General features: G+C 45.2%; 1 protein-coding gene and 1 pseudogene across 4 annotated transcripts in view; one reads left to right on the top strand and one right to left on the bottom strand.

Annotated features, from left to right (window-relative positions):
- The window catches only part of Nedd4l (NEDD4 like E3 ubiquitin protein ligase), a 312,296-nt gene that overhangs the window by 144,002 nt on the left and 150,417 nt on the right, over window positions 1-17,877 (top strand). The window contains exon 1 of one of the 4 annotated variants that reach the window (XM_050158003.1): window positions 13,169-13,332. The exons of the other annotated variants lie outside the window; for them this stretch is intronic. The gene's annotated coding sequence lies outside the window, so the exon portion shown is untranslated. Of the gene's footprint in view, window positions 1-13,168; window positions 13,333-17,877 lie in introns of those variants that run through there. 4 annotated transcript variants of the gene reach the window in all.
- On the bottom strand, window positions 2,368-3,807 carry LOC126511102 (60S ribosomal protein L37-like; annotated as a pseudogene).

Below are 17,877 nucleotides of genomic sequence, written 5' to 3'. Positions count from 1 at the left end.
ACCCCAGCCAACACACTTGAAAACATAGGGCTGATTCTTTTGTAAAATACCAATGACCAAAACTGATCCAAGAACAAAGGTACAGACCAGTTTCCATAGAAGAGAAGCCGGGGCAGCAGAGAATTGCCGTGGAGAATGGCAGGCAGGCTACGTGGATATTTTAAAAAGCTATTTTAGCTAACTTTTAAAGAACATGGGGTTTGGGTGTTACTTATCCTACTTGGAGACATAGCGAAGCCCAGAGAGACTCTCAGTTAACCTGGTATCTTGGTACTCCCACATGGATGGAAGAGGGGCTCTTAAGTCCCACTCCTAGCTGAGGAGCTCTTGGCAATTGGTGGCTGCTGGGTGTGGGGTAGGGAAGGTCAGTTTTCTTCAGGGGTGCAGTCTCTGACAGGCTACCCATTCTCCAGTAGATGGTTCTGTATCTGTGCACACATAGGCAGCACTAGATGGAGTTGAAGGGCTTTAAAAAAGAAGCACATGAACTTGGAAGAATGGTGGAGAGGATAGGAAGCAGGGATGGGAATAGGCAGTGGATTTTTATAAATTGTATTATGTGCATGTATGAAATTGGCACACAATAAAATGCTGATGTACTTCAAAGTTTTGCTTTGATTTTAAATGAGGCACCACAGTGGGAGTGAAACCTGGGTCCTCTGCAAGAGCAGTTAAGTGCTCTTAACTATCCATAGCCCCATTGCTACAATTGAGGGGTGTGAACTATTATAATAATATCTATGCAAGAAGTTTACAACAACTTATGAACCAGTAGATTAGTGAGTCTATTAAAAGGCTAATACCCTGTGGTCAATCCCTCCCTTCAGTGAAGCTGTGGTGGTTAAAGACTGGGAAGTCTGCTCAATGACACCCTTTGTATATCAAAGGAGATACGTGCTTGCCACGAAGGTAGAGAGACTGGAAAACTGGCTGATGAAGTTTAGTAGATATTTCTAATACAGTAAATCTGAAAAAGCAGAATAGGAGGAAAAATTAACAAAAGGTGCACTAGCATGTGTGTGTGTGTGTGTGTGTGTGTGTGTGTGTATTTCACAACGAAAGTCAAAACTCTCAAACTGTTCAGTTAAAATTAGAAATCAGCCAGGGTGTCCCCCTTTTCAGTTATTTAATGTTCTATTTAAAGCTCACTTGAAACGTTTGTGTGCCTGGGATTCCAAGAGCCTCGAGGGAAAAAAGTTTCTAGACCAGTAAGAAAGATTATCAAAGGAGCTAGATTTAAAAAACAAACATTTGGGAAAAGAAAAGTCTGTCCTTTCAAAGAGAAATGTGTGGAAATGCAAGGTTACTGTTTGTCTTAGGGTTTCTGTGGCTGTTACAAAGCATCCTCATCAGGTCACTGTTTGTCTTAGTTAAGTTTCTGTGGCTGTTACAAAGCATCCTGATCAGAAACAACTTGAGGGGAAAGAGTTCCTTTCATCTTGCAGCTCTCCGGTTACTGAGAGAAGTCAAGTCAGTCCCATCACTGAGGGAACCTGGAGGCAGGAACCCAAGCAGAAGCCATAGAAGAACAAGGCTAACTAAGTTGCTTAGCCTGCTTTCTCGGACCATCCAGGACCACCTGCCCAGGTGTGGCACCACCCCCGTGATCTGAGCCATCCCACAGCAATCATGAATCAAGAAAACATACTTCAGACTTGCCTACAGGCAAATCTTAAGGAGGTGTTTTCTCAATGGAGGTCCCCCTTCCCAGATGACCCTAGCTTGTGTCAAGATGATGAAAAAGACTCTAACAGGCTCAGTTGATCTCTTGTCTGTTTGGCACACGAGTATATCACTATTAAAATTCCTTCCTTGTTTGTCCCCAAGATCTCATGTTAACCACAATATAAGACATAAGTGTGGCTTTTAAAGTCCCACAGTCTTCAAAAGATTCAAATACTTTAAAAGGTCATGCTCCATAAAATATCCAAAGATTCTTTCTCTAAAAGTCCAAAGTCTCTCAGCTGTAGGCTCCTACAAACTAAACTCAGTTACATACTTTTTATTCTAAGAAGGAAGAACCAGGGCACAGCCACAGTTTTAATCAAGCAAAGCCGACATCCAGCAATATAAATTCAATCATGTAGCTCAGTGTCCTCCATCGGGGATGCACTCACAGTCTTCTGGGCTGGTCTTGAGCTCTGCCATTCACAGTCTAGTCTGCCTCCTAGGCCCAGGCCAGCTCCACTTCACAGCTGTTGCTGTCCTCGGTGATCTTCCCATGGTCCAGTCATCTCCCAAATTCTGGTGTCTCTGTTGCAACTGGGCTGCACCTTCACCAAATCCTCCCCTGGGCTATCTTCGGGTACTCCGACCTTGTCTCATCGTTCCAAGCCCCATCTTCCATGTGTGACCCCTTCATTTCTGGAGCTTCTCCTGCACAAGAGGGTGCACCCACACCAGTGGTCTCTCCTGGTCTCTCACAGTGCCCGTCCTCAACTGGTCTCCATGGCCCCTTCATGCCTCTCAAACTAGTACCATCTAAGAAACGCTTACATATTACCAACTGCATCAGCCAACACAGGGTATGACCCTGGGACCCGCTAGACCACAGCTTCTGGTTGCTGAGCCTGAGAAACCACTGATCAGAAGATTTCGCCTCAATGATGCTGACCTCTTTGTAATCCCCACTAATTTCTCAGTCTTGGTTACCGGGTTTGATTGTCCCAGGAAAGCAAAGGTTTCACCTTTGTGGTTCTGTTGCCTTTTAAAGCAGAGCTGGTTCTTGAGCCCCACTGACCAGAACCAAAGATTTTTTTTTTAAACCACAACATTTATTTTATGACTGAGTGAAATCCTTAAGATGAACTGGATGCTACAACAGCTGCCCTTTTGGATTTAGGTGTTGTTCCTTTGCGGAATCCATGTCTGAATCTCTGACAGACAATTTTTAGGTGCCTCATCTCCCAGTCCCGACAGTGTTTCGCCTCTTAGCCTTGGCCCTCCAGTTTTACTGTCTCTTGAGCTTGGCATCCTAGCCACATTCGCCACAGGTGGACTTCTGAAGGTGGTAGACCTTAGAGCCACAGCGGCGGCACAATGTGTGCGTCTTATTGCCGAGCTTTCCAGAGGATGAGATTCCTTTCGTCATCTTTCTTCTGCCACCCAGGCCAAAGACCGGAAGAGGAACCACAGATTCTTATTTCAAAATATCACATGGCCCCAATAGAGTCTTGAAGGGACTCTCAAAACTTCCTTTTGAAGCTTCCCAAGCTCATCTGCACTATTTCGGCATCCTTTATCTTTCAAGCTCCCACAGAACACCCCGTTGAGTTCTGAGCACTCAATCCTTTAGCCCAAAGTTCTAAATGCCTCCACGGTCCTCCCCCACACGGCCACATCTTCAACAGCTGTACCTGCGCTACTGGTACAGTTCCTGCCTTCCTTTTCTTTCTGTTGATACGATACACAATATGGCAAAGCAACCTGGGGGGCAGAGAGTTTATTTCAATTTATGCTTATAGTCCATTATGAAACACGGTCAGGCCAGGAGCTCAAGGAAGAACCTACGGGCAAGAACTAAAGCAGAAGCCGTGGAGAAACACAGTTTACTGGCTTGTTCTGTTGAAATAGGAGCGGCAGGGCTGCGTCCCCGGCACCTGGCCGCCCGCATGGCTAGTTTATACCCAGAAATAATTACACGGAAACTGTATTCTTTCAAACACTGCCTGGCCCGGCTAGGTCCAGTTTCTTATTGGCTAGCTCTTACATATTGTTCTAACCCATTTCTAATATTCTGTGTAGCCCACGAGCTTGCTTACCAGGGAGGATCTTAACCTGCGTCTGTCTGGAGCGGGAGAACCATGGCGACTCCTCTCTAACCTTCTTTCTCCCAGAATTCTCTTCTGTATACTCCGCCTACCTAATTTTCTGTCCTATGAGGGCCAAGGCAGTTTCTTTATTAATAAGAAACTATTCCCACATCATTGTTCAGCCTGCTTCCCGATACTATCCAGGAACACTTGCCCAGGGGTGGCACCACCCCAGTGACCTGGGCCCTCCTGCATCAATCATTAACCAAGGAAATGCCCCCCCCCCCGACTTGCCTAGAAGCAGTGTGATAAGACATTTTCTAAATTGAGGGTCTGTTTTCTCAGATGACCTTAGCTTGTGTCAACTTGACAAAAAAGCTAACCAGCACATTATTATTCCTACATCAATCCTAGGGAAAATCATGAAATAAAATACGAAGGCATGAAAATATGAAATGCATAAATGTATTTAATACAAATTAATAAGCACATTTATTGCAATTCTAATTGGAATTTCAGAGGTGTTTTTTAATTGAATAAAAATAATCTTGATGCTCGTATAAAAGGATAAATGCATAATTCTGGGGAAATTATGAACGTGAGGGGAGAGAAGCGAAGTGAGCATCTGGCTCACAGATGTTCACAGTATGCCGAGAAAAATTTTCATGGTCCCAGCCACGTGGTATCGATTCAGGGGTCCACATAATGCGTGGCTCCCTCACTGGGTAAGGAATAATTCATGTACTCAGTTGCATGGTGTTGAGAAAAACGTGTTATCTGATGGACAGAACAGGCACAGCCCATCTCTGCATCTGGGGTGGGGGAGGCAGGAGCGACGCAGGGATGTTCTTCAGTGGTCTTCTCAGAAACAAGCCCCAGAATCTTCTAACACCTAAAAGCATCAGACAGTTCAGTGTTTAAGAAGTGAATATAAGAAACTGATGGTAAAATCTTGGGGGAAGGGAGGAGTTGAACAAATTTTAATGTGGATAAGCTATAGATGATGGAGGCATATTTTAGTGGTAAAAGATACATGACTTAAGTAGAGAGAGACTAGCTATTCCAGACAGTGGGCTACCGTCGCTAGCATACCAGTGCCTTAGAAACTGATAGGCATGGCACAGTTAAGGAAAAGTCAGTAAGGACTATATTAATAAACAGGAGCGGAGTTAATAAGGACTATATTAATAAACAGGAACGGAGTGGGGTGGGCTGCACCTGTAGTCCCAGGCTGGAAGATTACAGGTTAGTGAATAACAAGACTGTCTCCAAATAAAACAAATCATGTAAACCACAGAAAATAAACGCAGACAAGTAGCAAGCCTATTAAAAATGAAATAAAAAAAAAAAAACACAGCCAGTTTCTCTTGCTAGGAAGTGCAGAATAAAATGAGACGTAACTGAAAACCCATCTGACTAGAGACAGTAGAGGACAGTACTGGGTATCAGATGTCACAGTGTCGTGATACTAATTGCGCTAGTCACAGCAACCCAAGCCTAGCAGCTGTTTGTATTACCTTCACATTTGTTTATGGAGGGGGGCCGCGTATGTGCGCGTGCATGCGTGTGCGTGTGTGTGTATGTGTATGCATGTGTGGGTCAGAGGACAGCTTGTGAGATTTGTTTCTCATCTTTCACCATGTAATTAGGTATCATACTCTGCTTGCCAGTCTTTGTGGAAAGGCCTTTTACCTGCAGAACTGTCTTACTGGTCCTAGCCAACAGTTTCAATGGAAGAAAGACTGGTTCGTGATTTCAGAGGCTTCAGTCTATGGGTAGCTGGCACTGTAACCTGGGGCCTGGAGTGAGTCTGAATCCCATGGAGGAAGGAGGAAGCAGAGTGATGCTGTACCTATCTGGAGCCAGTTTCTTACTTCCTCTCTTTTGTCATCCAGGGCCCAGGTCACGGTGCCCCCACATTCAGGACAGACCCTCACTTGGTCAACACTCTAAAACCTCCTTCACAGATGGAATGAGAGCTCTGCTTGTGTAACCTCCAAGGTGCCTCCCAGCGCAGTGGAGTTAGGACCAAGGCTAACCCTCATGCCGTGATAAACATGTGGCTCACCCTTAGCTCTGTTGCAGAATAGACTGCAGTCTGTATTACAATAAAAGTCATTAACCTCTCACCTGCTTTCATCCAGATCTCTTTTAGAAACGAAAACGCACAGCCCTATATATAAATAGACCTATTTTGCCATTTTAGCGGCACAAAATACCCACGTTATGAACAGCCATCAGCCGAGAGTGGCTGGTTTATGGAACATTTGTGCTCTTTAATATCATACAGTCATCACCGGGAAGAATTAGAGCTGGGACTGATTGGCTTTCATCTCCTGAGACTTCAGAGTGTGAGCAGGGGGAGGGGGTGAGCTGGAAATGTTTCTGGTCTGAGCAAAGGTCGATGTGGGTGACGAGGAACAAGCCAGTGTGAGCTGCCAGACCTCACCTCCCTGCCAGATTACCAGCTGAGCTGCTCCCCAGCTGTTACGAGTCAACCACATCCCATGCTTTCTCTGTGGAGGAAGCTGCAGAGCGCTGTGGTTTAAGGTTAGAAATCCTCACTCAATTCTCTTAAACCATGGACTCCTTTTTTTTTCTTATTCTAGTTTGCTCTTGAGTTGATATCCTGATATCCTCCTGGATTTTCTGAGCGTTTTATTTAAATTTCTTTTTTTTTTCCCCCTGAGACTCAGTCTGTGTACCACTTTTCAGCACATGACATGGCTTGGGTGGTTTTCAAAACCCCATTAGTAGAGCTAGGACATCTTCCCACCTCTGCCCTATCTTGAAAATATTTATGGTGTTTATTGATACAGCTGTGGTTTCTGTAAAAAAAATTATTAGACTTGAATACCAGATCAGAGGGACTTTGAACATTCCCAGTGTCTGGCTAGGCAGACAGTTCATTTGGTAAACTGCTTGCAACCGTAGTTTGTATCAGCCCCTACCCCCAACCCACGTAAAAACCAAAAGCAGTTTTTGTTGTTGTTGTTGTTGACAGTGGCACTTGTAATTCTGGTGCTCATGAGAAGGCAACAGGAGGATTCCCCAGGACCCACTGACTAGCTAGGCCAGGCCAGCAAGAGACCTGTGCCAAACAAAACAACAAAACAACAACAACAAAAACCCAGGTACATGATATCTGAGGAACAATGGCCAAGAGGGCACACGTATGTATCGTCACCTCCCCACCCCAGTTAAAAGAGCAAGCGATAGGCTATTGGTGCTCACGGGTTCCCGCACTTTCGTCCATTTTGCTAGAGAAAGCATGATGATGGTCCGGGCCATAAGAGCTTGTTTTGGAGACCCTTCATACAGCACAGACCAGGAAGCAGAAAAGGCAGGGTGGAGCGAGAGGAGGGTCTAACTAGCCTTTAAAGCCTGGTCTGGTGACACGCTCCCAAAGCAGCCAGACTCCACAGACTCCCACACAGCACCGCCATCTGGGGAGTGTCCATTCAGACATGAACCTGGGGAGACATTTCAGAGTAGACCCTGAGAAGTTGCCCACTAATTCCCAGTGGTTCCAGCTGGTTGCATCTGGTTCCAGCTGGTGTTGAGAGCAGCATCGCTTCTGGGCTTGCCATCACCCTGATTATCAGTCTATGTATGTATATGTGTGTGTGTGTGTGTGTGTATGTATATATATATATATATATCATTATGTAGACACTTTTAAAAGTCCAATATCCCTTCTGAGGTGACTTGGAAGATTAACTATTATTTATAGCATTATTTGTTCTTGTTAAAGAGAAGAAAGGGTTTTCCCTCTTGTTGGAAAAATTATACAAGTTTTTAAGTCTGAAAACAAACGAAGAAACAATCAACCATAGCATCACTGCCTACCGGGACAGTTTATTTCTGTTTATCTTTTGGAAGGGGGTGTGGGTTTTTCTGTGACTGCCCTCACCACATTGTCACTCAGTCTAACATATGATATGTATGACGTTCTGTTTTCTGAGTGTTCAGGATCTTACTTTGTTATGTCTGCTGGAAGTTTCTAGTTTTTTTTACAGCCATGGAAAGAGATGTGAATATCTTTGTGGAAACCCAAAATGTTTTAAACTAAATTTTGTCTTTGTGTTTCTTCCTTGGAAATGGGAATCCTAAGTAAACAAATCTGGAGACTTAAATGCTTTGCTCCATATTTTATCCATTTCCTATTTATGTTCCGGTCCGCAGAAAGAGTCATTGAGCCCACTTCAAAAATGAGAGACTTACTAGAAACCTTGTGGTTTAGATGATAACAAGACCAGTGGGACTGGGGAGAGAGGGTGGTGGAAATGAGGTTCAGGGAGGAGGCAGGAGCAGGGCTCCTCAGGGTGGTGTGGGCTATTGTGAGGAATTTGCATTTTTATGGTTGAGGTTGGAGGAAGTGGGCCTCCTTATTGCCAGAGATGGGAGTGGTTTGCTGTGCTAGGCCGATTAGGAGGCTGATGTATGATATCAGGGGTGAGGGAGCATGGGGGGTGTATATGTCTTCAACACCAGAGTGGTGGCATCAGGTGTGGAAAGGAAGAGGTAGTTGGGGGGATCACTGGGACGTTGGGTTCCTTTCAGCTGAAGGGCTAGGTGTGTGAGAGAAAGACAAGAACAGAGTGTGGCTGATAGTCCCAGAGGTGGGGTGAGCAGCGGGGAGGTGGAACCTAAGCCCCATTGAAGTCTCCTGTGTCTGTTAGTCATTCAAGTGAAAATAAACCTGGAGCCGGTCCCGTGCTGAGTGGACATCATGGAGGCCAGTGTGGTTGGACTTATATCTGGATAATTGCCCTGAAAACTCCAGATCAGTAATGCAATCATTCCACAAGCTAGGGGCTGTCTGTAAGCTGCCAAACCACAGAGGCTTGGAGGGTGGGGTGGGGGTGCAGAGGTGGGGACCATGTGCTTTGGGCAGAGATCTGTGCACCTTGTGTACTGAATGGTATTTGAAGAACTCAGGGGCCCTTTCCTCCTCTGGGTAAAACCATGTCCTTTTTTGATACTGTGATAAGCACGTCAGGACACGATCCCTGGAACCTATAAAGGACCTTAGCCACACACACACATCCTCGTTTCTAGTGAGACGTTGGAATTTAAAGCTGAACCAAGACAGGAGAGCCTGAAGAACTTGTGAAGAAATTCGGGAGCCAGTGATACAGACCGCCAGGTTCTGCCTGTGTTACATAAGGGGTTTTGCCTGCACGCTGTCATCCTTGTTTGGTTCGGTTTCATCATCCTCCCCCACCAAGTATTCCAGCTTCCCTTCTACTGTAGCTGATTTTGAGCAAGACGGGGAGAAACTAGGGCTTTTACATCAAGCATCTGGGTTCTCTGCATTTGGCTACTCATCCCTCAAGAAGTGACAGCACCCAGTCACGTCACCAGTTTTTAAATAGCTTTTATCAATTAATCATAGCAGATAAGATGTAACGATAAAGTACAAGCCGTTTATCTATAAATCCAAGCAGCCTGGGAGATAAATTTGCTCACAGCCTTGTCTTTCTGTCCAGCCCTTTGGCTATGTTTGTAATTAGATGTATGGAAACAGTTTGTGAATTGGACTTAAGAATTATCTTATGGTAAACATTCCATGATGGCTTATATTTTTTAATAATTCTGAGAGGCTGCATAATATAGATAAATCAAGGTGACACTTTCGGGAGTTAAAAAAAAAAATCCCTGAAGATTTTGCTAGTTGGCAGATCCTTTTAAGATTAAAAGCAAATAAAAACTCAAAACCTGAACTATCTTTTGGAATACTAAGAAACTCAAATTCTCTTGTTCTTAAGATTTTGTTTAGACTGAAGTCATGCTTAACTATTCATATTCCTTTTGGCTATATCATCTAAACTTCAGTTATCCTTTCCCATGGCTCAAGAGACAGATGCCAAGACAGTTGGCTCAGTGTTTAAGAGCACTTGCTGCTCTTGCTGAGGACCTGGGTTCAGTTCCCAGCAGCCAGATGACTTAGTACTGACTGCACCTCCAATTCTAGGGTGTCTAGTCTCCTTTTCTGGCCCCCATGGACACCTGCATGTACCTGGCACATGAAATGTGTGCACGCACACGTGCACACACACATATACAAAATAATAAGTCATAAATATGCATCTTATATTTCATTGGAACATACTGATCTAATGTCACCCATTTTTTAAGACCTAGATTTATAAGGTAGATGTGTAAGGTAGGTGTGTGTGTGTGTGTGTGTGTGTGTGTGTGTGTGTGTAACAAACAGTTTGCTTCTTCACATAGATAATAGGCACTGGGCTGAGATCATTTCATGAAATGTATAAGCATCTGCCCTGTAGGCATGCGGCCCTCTTTTTCATCCTTAGGACCCACATTTAAAATTATTTAATTTAATAATATTTATAAGACCCAAGTTATAGATTACCCAGTTGCCTAAGAATAATAAACAATGTCAATCCAGTTGTTTGGTAATAACATCAGAATTGCCCAGGAGTCAACCATAGCTGTACGTTTAAACTCAGATAATATAGAATTATGGAAACATCATAATTTTTGTATGTGCGTTACTGAGGTTTGATCCCAGGGCCAAGTGCATGTTGGGCACGTCCTCTGCCTCCTTCTTGTCCCTCCCCCTCCATCTTTACTAATTATATTTGAGTTAGAATCTCCTAGGCTAGTATTGAGTTCCCTCTGCATCTCAGGCAGGGCTTTTATTTATGATCCTACTGCTTCAGCCTCCACAGTGGCTGGGAAGAGCTCCCTGTGTTTTACTGTTACACCACCAGACAGCCTCGAAATGTCCCTCAGAGTTAAGCAAGAATGAAGGCTCTGGCCGGTCCTTCCCTGGTCATTCTCCCGGGTCCTTGCTGTGGTCTCTCCTTGATCAGGTAGGGCACTGGGCCATGCCGAGAAGGACTGCTTCCTTTGCTCCAGGTGCTGACTGTATGCTGCCCCTGTTGTGAAACTGAGGCATCATCAGCCTGAAGACACCAACTTCTTCCTGTTTATCAAATCTGGAGCCCTTATTTTTCTCAGCCTGGCACGTGCTCTTGAGCTTCCGTTTGGGGACATGCTAAAGCACGGCAGTACTGCCATTCCTTGTCCCCTGGCAAAGATGCTGTTAAACATCCTACAGCGCACACGATGCCGCTCACTCCCGAAGCAAACCAAGAATGATTCCACCCCAATATCCGCACTAAAAGGTTAAGCTTCCAGTATTTTAGACAAACTCTCTGGCCTGCCTGTGCCTCCTTAATTATTTGAGGTCTTGGCCATGTCACCTCTCAGTGTAGTCTGAGTAAGGGCGCTATAAGTTTGAAGAAACAAAACATGGGAGATCAGGCAGCTAGGATGGTTCTAGGTTACCCTAGTTAGTAGGAACATGGTTCTTTGATTCCACTATTGTGGTTGGGCCCTCATATCATCCTGTAGTCAAAAAGAAGTAGATGTAGATTTCTGGCCACTGCTAATTAAAAACTAAATAAATCATATACATATATGTACGTGTTAAATGTTATATATATATATATAAAATCTTTGAACATTTCTTAATTTAGTACTGAGATTGTTAATGACTGGTTAGTTGCATTGCAGGCCAGGCTCAGCACAAGCTGGGTTCAATGGACTCCACAGAAGGACTCAATTGACCTGCGGACCCTTGTTTGATATGTTTGACTGAAATGGAGGGGGAAAGTCTTGCCCTTTTCTAGAATGAGGTTCTTCCACCCAGCTTTCCAAACATCTTTGCTGGGCAAGAAGAGATGGAGCATCCTGGAGCGAAGTGCGTGGGTGTGAATCACAAGTCCACGTGGGTGGCCTTTTTATATTAATCCTTGGCACACGTCATCCCTTACCTGGCATATTCATTCGCTAGGTTTGTCATCACAGATGCCACATAGGTTTTTTTTCCTCACAGTTCCGCAGGCCTAGAGGTCTTAAAGTCAAAGTGTTTGAAATTAGGCTTGGTTACTTCTGTCTCTCCTTGGCTGGCAGTGGCCATCCCGTCTTCCCTTGCCTATCTATATGGCTCCTACTTTACCTTTGATAAGGACACAGTCATATGGGTTTAGGGCCCACCCTACCGACCTTATTTTAACTTTTTTACCTCTTTAAAGATCCCATCTGTGGGTAGTCATATTCTGAGGCACTGGGCTTAAGGCCTTAGCATATGCTTTTTGAGGAGTGTAGTCCAGCCCATCACAAGTAGCGTTAAATTGGAAATATGGGTGCTCTATTGTTTGTGTGTGCAGACACCTGTGTTCAGGTGTGTACACAGTTGTGTGGGGGCCAGAGAACAACCTTCAGTGTTGTTCTTCCTGTGCTACCTGCCTTGTTTTTGTTTTGTTTTGAGACAGGGTCTCTCGCTGAGCCTGAGACCTCCATATGGGCTAGTCTGGCTAGCCAGTGAGTCCCAGTAATCTGTTTCCACCTCTACAGTGATTACACATACATGCTACATGCCCTGATTTTTTTTTTTTTAAATGTGGCTTCTGAAGGATGGAACCGAGTTATCTATGTGCAGGGGCACACTGTTACATGCCCACACGTGTGCACACACGCGCCTTACACAGCTTGTTTAGGTGTGTTAACTTACAGGGATTTGCGATCCCTCCGTGGCTTCTGCTTCAGCCCGTCTCCCAGGCTCCTGCTTTGAGTTCCTGGCTTGCTTCCCTCAGTGTTGGACAATGATCAGGAAGTGTAAGGAAGAGAAACCCTTCACCCACAAGTTGCTTCTGGCCACTCTTATCACAAGAGGCAGCAAGCCAGGGACAGGTGGGCAGGCTGCCCGAATGACAGGGGTGGCATATTACGCTGTGAACAGAACTGAGCGCCTCATTTTCCTTCACCTCTGGGCACCTGGGGGTGAGATGAGGGTGGGGGGCTGAAAATGGGGATTGTAGACAAGGCTCATCTTCCCTGGAAGAGCCAGTCTCGCCTACTGTTTCTTTCAGTATGGTGACCATCGGATGGTTATTTCTGTGGCCACTTTAAGCTCTCTGAGAGACAGGAAGTTGGACTTTTCAGTCTAGTTGGTGTGGGGCCCAGCAAAGAGAACAGAAAAAAAGACGGAGTGAGCTGTGAATGAAAAGAGTGAAGGGTGGAAGGCTAATGCCCCGCCTGGCCAGACAGCACCAGGAAGCAGACACTATGACCCCTGCTCACATCCCATGCTGGCGTCATCCATCCATAGAGGACTGTCATTTGGAGAAAAGACACTTTAAGAACAACTGCAGGTAACTTTACTGTAGGGCATTGGGTGAGAGGATTTCATCCAGTTCATTGCAGAGCTGGGTGGAGTTACTCTATCCTTAGCTGGGGATGGGGCGGAGCTTGACTTAACTCTTGTTCCCACCAAGAAGCATTCTGGTCTAGCTGTCATTGAGGTGAATCATCAGCCTAAGCAGCGAGCTGCTGGCAGGCTTTCTCAGATGTGTTAAAACTTGCTGGTGTTCCCCGCGTGTCAGCAGAGGTTGTGTGTAGACACTGCTTTGAAAGCCAGGAAGGCAGAAGACCGGACAAGGAGCCCCAGGGTTGCCCAGGTAGACTTCCATCCACACCAGTCCAGCCCAGCACTTTCCAGCAGCACACATTCCTTGTTTGTCTTGATTCTTGAGCACAGTGACAGGTAAGAACAAAGACACCACTGTAAGTTCGTTATGTGGGAGTTTGGCATCCATTGGCACAGAGTTTGATTTTGTCGTAATACTGTTTTCATATCAGCGGCGTTACTCTAGCGCATACCAAGAGTTTCCATTGTAAATGCTTTTGAGGGTTAATGATAGCTGGCCTGTTTCTTCCTTATGTGTAAAGGTTTGGTAGACAAGCTTGAAAGGGGCTGTGGCCTGAACCCTGATCTATTTTCGCTTTCTTCTCTGTCTTGATGGCTTAGAAAAATGTATAGTGTTCATCTCCCAAGGAACACGGGAAGGTTATTCTTGTTATCTTTTAAATCTAATGAAAATGGCCACCACTTCAATTCTGTGACTATTGTCCTCTGATAGAAATCAGTGCTTTGGGCAGAACATTCAAAAAACGTTCCTGTGGTGTGTTGAGTCCCTGGTTTTTGTGATCTTTCACTGGCAGAGAGGGAGGTCCCGGCTGTCCTTGGCTGAAATACCTTCGTGGGTCATGCCCTTAGAGAAGGCTCGTGGTTTATATTCAAATCGTTAGATGGCGGTCCTTACTTCCTGTCAGGACTTGGCTTACGTAACTTATACTAACTGAATTTATAAATTTCGTTTTTTGAGAGGATCAGAATGAAAGCCCAGAACACATTCCACGGAAATAATTCTTTTGTGTTTTGCTGTCGTTTCTCATGTATGTTACTCATGCATGCAGATACTTGGTGTGATTAACATGTGATATTTGTTTCTTGACCGTCTCATCTGATGATTCACAAACTGTTAGTTTAGCAGTGTATCCCTAAGCCGGGAATCAATGAGTGTGTGCCACGCCTTCTATTAATGGTCCTGGTTACTTTCCACGGGTATTCTGATAGTGTTGTGAAGATAGCCAGCCTCTAAAAGGAATGGAAATGGCTCAAAAATGTGACGTATCAAAAGCTATAGTCAGATCTGAGTTGATTGTCATCTCTTTATTTCCCATTGAAAAGTACATCGTCGACGTGCATTTGAATTAGAATTGTTTCTGGCAGAGAGGAACAACTAGCCGAACTATATCAAAGGAAGAAGAGGGAATTTAAAAGACAGGGTTAGCATCTTCTCTCCCATGCGAAACTGAATACTGTGCCAGCGATATCAGGAACCGAGGAAGAGAAAGGCCTTTTATTTAATCAGGCAAGAGAAAAGGAAGCAGGGGCTGGTGGTACCTTGGCTTTCTTAAGCATGTTCACCGCCCTCGTTTTCATGAAAATTGGCTTTTCTACTCAAAAAGACTTCGTGGAATCAAGTATTGCAGCTGAATGTGGCAGGGTCCCACGAGGACTGTAAATACCGCAGCCCAGGGGAACTCTGTGCTGGCCTGAGATGCCGCCATTCCTGGCTCGCAGAAGGTACCTTTCTTAGTGATGCGGTGTTGTTCAGGGATGGAGGATCTGTTGATGGGCCACATTTCATTCCAGGTGTCCTGTTTAAATTTTTATGAGTCTACACCTGCGAGAGCTCCTCCAGAGATAGCTACTTACAGAGCCTTTTCTGAGCCAGGTAGAAATGGAGTTGGCTCCTCACTGATGCTGTAATCTTTGTAATTATGCAGAGGGCTTACCTAGAGGTGGGCCAGCTAGGATCCCAGGTCTCTGAGGTCATTCACCTTAGAGCCACAGCAGCAGCACGTGTTCTCAGCTGTTTTCCAAAGCTCTTTGGATTATGTCCCCGGTAGCTCAGAATTCTGCAGAGGGCTACTTGGAGCGCTCTTGCCTCAGTAAATATTTGAGCTTTACTTGTACCTGGCCTGGTTTGATTCCGAGGGGGTACAGATGGGCGGGCAGTGGGTAGGCAGGTCCCAGGAGCCATTGCATCATTTAGGCCGGTGGTTCTCAACCTTGCTAACACTGCAACCCTTTAATTCAGTTCCTCACGTTAGTGTGACCTCCCCCTGGCCATATAAAATTGTTTTGTTGCTACTTCATAACTGTAGTTTTGTTAGTTATTAATCATAATACAAGTATCTGATATTGCAGTATATCTGATATTAGACCCCCAAAGGGGTCATGACCCAGAGGTTGCAAATCACTGTCTAGTTACAAATGGAGATTCCCACCAGTGGTCCTGGGATCCAGTCACTCCTCCTCTCTTTAGTGTTCACCAGAGATGAATCCACTCAGCTAACCAGAGGATGTAATCAGGTGATACAAACTGCTTCCTGACGGCTGAGACACAGGCCAGCCGCTTTGTTCACCATGGTTATTAGAAGGCTTAAGAGTCCACCTGCTGATTGACATGCCCCCTGAAAACAAAGGATTGATTTTTCTTCTAGAAAACCTAAGAACATGTGGACATTTCTGGAAAAACCCATGATGCGACATCACCCCTCAGGCAGTGCATAGTGGAATTTCAGACCAAGTGAAAATGCGGACTTGGCAGATTCAAGTGTAGTCGGTGGCTTCCGCAGAATGACCTAGCACAGCCTGCTTTCAGTGATGTAAACTGTCTTACTCACCGCTCTTACTCATGTGGCCCGCTGCAGGCAGAGAATCACATGTAGTTATAAACAGCCTCTTCTGACCCCGGTCGGTACTGGAAACCCTTGTCACAGAATTGGAAGGCACGTGGTGATGAATTCATGGGCAACAGCCTTTCAGAATCCCAGGGATGTGATCTTTGGGGTCTTTGCCAGTGTGAGTTTGAGAGCTCAGTTAGTGGGAGGTAAGCTTCCGACTCAGGGAAGTCTGGCTTTGTAAGGAATCAGGTGTGACTGTGTCTAGAATGCTGCTCTATTCCATGGTCCTCCCTTTGTTGTTGTTGAGGTTTTCAGTAGAATGAGATCTGAGGTAAATGAGTCAATGATTTGTCTACAATAGGTTTGTTCTGTCTAGTATTGTATTTAAGTAACTAACTCATTGAGTACATGATTTAAGCACTTGTCTTGCTCGTTGCTTAAAAATTTCTCTTCTCGTTCTTTTAGCACTTCAGAATGAGTGCCAGTTGCCTCTTTAGCTTCTGAGGAATGTGTTGCTTAGGCTTGTCAGCTTTTGTTAGACTGACATTTTCTTAGTTCTATTCTGATTTTTCCTTGGTTTGTTTTATAGCGAATATATTCGCAGTTCTGTAGCATTGGGCAAAGTGAAGATGTTTCTCGAAGATTTGATTTATAACCCTAATCAGGGTGATAAAATAGGTAGCCTAATGTGGTTGCTGGTTTCAATTAACTAGGCTGCTTCTTGATTCTTTGTTGGTGGGAAATCTTGCAGCGTAACTGGAGTCGTTCCGTTCCTAGAGAGCTCTGCTTCTACAAAAGAAAGAAACTCAGCTGCTAAAAAGATGACAAAAGCTGGTGGGGATGAGTGTTTGAGACACACCGAGAAAAAGGACAGAAGTAGAGAAGGAGAGGACACAGGTCTAAGGCCGTGTCACCTCCTGTTTGGAAATGAGAGTCCCCAGAGATGATGCAAACATTCCTTCTTAGGAATAGCGCCATGAAAACTTGATTCTGGGAGTGACACGGGCCTAGGAGATTTGATGCCAAAGCTCCATATAGCAGTCCCCAGTTATGGGGGGGGGGGGAGCCTCACCATGAGATTGAGCAGAGAAGAGAGGGTGGGGCGGGGTGCAGCCCACGGCTGCTCCTTGAGCATTCTCTCCTGCCTCTCCATAGCCTCTTGTGGTTGCCTAATCTTGGGTCCTCCCTGAGTGATAATTAAGTTGCTATTTTGCTGTGTTTATACACATCTATATTTAGCTTAGCTTATTTATTTTCGGGGAGGGAAGGAATGTGATCAGAGAATAAAGTAAAAAGCATTCCCTGAGATCCCAATCGAGAATGAACTGGTTAGAGTCTCGGTGGCCTCCTGGCTGGAAGGTGAGATGCACTCCTTTATCTGACCAGTATGTCCTCAGTCCTTTGGGGGCCCCTCCCAGTACAGGTGCTGGAGAGGCCAAGAGCTCATTAGGGAGGGCCTGGGCCAGGGACTTGCCTGTCTGCCTGCAGGGAACCTTCAGCCTGCTGGACCTGATAAACCATAATCATCGAGTCCACAGATCATCCGCTTATGATAGGGTTAGGAGCCATAAAGAAAAGCAGTCAAGGAAGGACATGGCAATTGCCTGAGTGTTTGCCGTTTCTTCTGGTCCTCCTGTTGTCCAGTCTGGCTCGTTAGGATTAGAATGGAAGTTGTGGCTGGCACCAAGTTTGTGTTAAGAAACCTGCTTTAACAAATTCTCAAAAGCATCCTTCCCAGGGAAGCTGTATAATATTGGGCCTGTAGAGGTCAATGGCCATTGGTCTTAGGGCAGAATGGGAAAATACTTACAGGGAACGCTTTCCCATCAAATTCCCTGTCAGCAGGGCTCCTCGGGACTCTTCTGTTTGATATGGGAAGCTAGAACCTCTCACTGCATCTGTGGGAACGCCTCAGGGTGAAGTCAATCATTCTCCCTCCCCCTTTAGCGGGAGCAGTAGGCAACAGAAATAAAGGATCAAAGTTATGTCTGGTGCATTGGTGGTCAGAGTGAATGAAAGTGAGGACATTGCTGCTCCTAGATTTGTTTGAGAA

Source organism: Alexandromys fortis, unplaced genomic scaffold, assembly GCF_014885135.2.
Source record: "Alexandromys fortis isolate MF-2015 unplaced genomic scaffold, M_Fortis_MF-2015_v1.1 scaffold_94, whole genome shotgun sequence".
Lineage (NCBI taxonomy): Eukaryota > Metazoa > Chordata > Mammalia > Rodentia > Cricetidae > Alexandromys > Alexandromys fortis.
The sequence above is the reverse complement of the archived record's forward strand: the minus strand, read 5'-3'. Positions and strand labels throughout refer to the sequence as shown.